Source organism: Pituophis catenifer, unplaced genomic scaffold, assembly GCF_029215685.1.
Source record: "Pituophis catenifer annectens isolate HBS135680 unplaced genomic scaffold, rPitCat1.0.hap2 SCAF_2, whole genome shotgun sequence".
Classification (NCBI taxonomy): Eukaryota; Metazoa; Chordata; class Lepidosauria; order Squamata; family Colubridae; genus Pituophis; species Pituophis catenifer.
The window spans coordinates 5,421,514-5,423,836 of NW_027256882.1; the positions used below are offsets into that span (position 1 = coordinate 5,421,514).

The 2,323-nt window shown below is 51.2% G+C and overlaps 1 long non-coding RNA gene across 1 annotated transcript; it reads right to left on the reverse strand.

Annotated features, from left to right (window-relative positions):
* Nucleotides 1-488: 488 nt before the first annotated feature.
* On the reverse strand, nucleotides 489-2,118 carry LOC139311681 (uncharacterized). Its single transcript, XR_011599950.1, has 3 exons — nucleotides 2,010-2,118; nucleotides 1,748-1,771; nucleotides 489-666 (listed from the first exon to the last, which is right to left on the reverse strand). It is a non-coding gene; the product is annotated as an uncharacterized lncRNA (long non-coding RNA).
* Between the last annotated feature and the right edge of the window lie 205 nt (nucleotides 2,119-2,323).

The window sequence follows — 2,323 nt, forward strand, 5'->3', positions numbered from 1 at the left end:
GCCCCCAACTCTTTGGCTCCCTTGCCCACCTGCTCCGAGTCTCTTGGCATCGTTTCCAGGGACTTTTTCATTCCTCCCAGCATGAAAGAGGAAAAAGGGATAAGAATCTGTGGGCTTCATTATTTCTGTAAGCCCCTCAGTCACGTCTTTGATAGCTGCTCCTGGGAAACAACCAACCCCCTTAGTTTGATTCTCCGTCTTAGAAACGGCTGTTTCAGTTCCCCTAAACAATGAATCAACACAAGACTTTCTTTTTTTCATAAGGAAGAGGAAGGAAGGATTCCAGGGTTTTCTTACATCTGAAGTTTATTCTTTTATAGCAAAGCGAAGGGAAGGGAAGTGAGTGGGAGGAAGACTAATGTAGATGAAGCTGCTGTGGGTTCAAAGCCAGGAGAGTTGAGGGGTCTGGAGTGACAGGTCCACCTAGCATTCCTGGGGACAGTCTAGATGGTCTCCACCCCTCCCTCACAAGGAAGAGAGCCCTGAAAGGAAGCTGGGGTGTATGTTTGTCTCAGCAGGAGAAGGTCCAGGCTGCCATTCTCCTCCTCCCCCCAAACTGCCACCTTCAGCCTCCATTTCTCACAGGTTGCAAAGAGGACAAAGAGTCATCAGCTGTTAAATAAAAAATATGCTTTTGCATCGGAGAGCAGGATTAATTCATGAGTGCTGTAGAAAAAGAGGTGGAGAAGAAAATCAGAATATAAAGAGACACTTTTACTGTAAATAATAAATTCTTCTTCCCTTTCATCCCCCACCCCCAAGGCAGACCCACACTGCAGGGGGGTGGTTGACAGGCAGGGACACATAGAGAGAGAATCCGCCCATTTCAGGGAGGAAAAGGCTGGGATGCTTCATAGGAAGAAAGAAGACGGGGCTACGATGGGGGGTGGCAGCAAAGGGGGGAGACTGGGCTCACTTGGCCAGAAATTGTGGGAATTCTCACAAGGAGAAGGGGGGTCAGGAAGAAGAGCCTGTCCAGGTTCCAACTGATGAACCCAAAGGAGTCTGCATGGGGTGCCAAGAAGGATCCTCTCGGACCGGAGGGTGGGGTGCAGTTCAGGGAGAAGTTTTGGAGGGAGTTCATTAAGTTGATAGGTTCATCTCAAGGACTCACCTCCACCTCCTACCCGAGGACGAACGGAGGTAGAGAACGAGCGAATGCAATGATAGAACAATACCTGAGATGCTATGTTAATTATCAGCAATTTTATCTGGGCAGATCTCCTGCCATTTGCTGAAGTGGCCTACAATACCGCAGTGCATAGTAGGGGTGAAATGTAAAATTTGTTACTACTGGTTCTGTGGGCGTGGCTTGGTGGGGGGGGATGTGACTGGGTGGGCGTGGCCTAACAGAATGGGTGGGTTGCTTACAAAATGCGTGGGGGAATTTAAACCTGGGATGCTCCCTCCCCAAGGGAGGAGTGGGAAGGAATGGCCCCCTCCTTCCCTTCCCTCCTCTCCCCTCCCCTCCCCTTCCCTTCCCTTCCCTTCCCTTTTGCAATTTCCCAAAACATGGAAAAATTCTGGGGAAGATTTTAGCGTTTCTGTGTGCTTTTGTTTTTGATTGCAATACTTTTTCAGATCTCTGTAAAGAAACGTTGCCCAAAATCCAAAAAACTGCTCTATCCACAACCAGGAGATATTGTTCAGGCAAGTTTTTTTTTTTTAAAGGAACAGTTAAGGAAATTTAAAAACCACCAATAATTTGTAGGAGGGGTTCAGATAAAGGGGAAGAGGAGAAACTCACCTGCAGGAGGTTGGATGGGAATTGCTGGAAGGAGAAAAAGACCCAATCAGGACCCTTCATGGGCTGGAGGACTCAGCGGGACCCCTCCCCATTGATAGCCCATAATAGGTTGCCTTATCTTCACTTATAAACCCCTCCAAGAACAGAAGTTCCCATAAACGTTCCCCAAGGGGCCCCTCTTGGCCACCTGCTAAGCTTGAGGAGAGGCCTGCCCTAGAGGGTCCCCTCCCCCACAACCTCTCCTCCAGCCCCCCAGACTCACCTTTCTTGCTCTTCAGGTAGGAGAAGAGCCCCACAGCCAGGAAGGCCACTCCTATCACGGCCCCCATGATCCCCGTCCAGAGTTTGCTCCTGGCAGAGCTGGAGGAACGGGGCTCTAGGGAAGGAGAAGGAGCCTCACCTGAGCAGGAGGATCAGGCCCCACCTTCCCCCAGGAGGCTCCATTCTAGCTCTCCCCATGGGGTGGGTTTCTCCCCCTTCTCAGGGCAGGGTGGGGTCCCCAGAGCAGGAGAGGAGGGAGGGGAGGGAGGGGCTTACCCCCACTGGACGGTGATGGGGACCTCCAGGCTGGCGTGC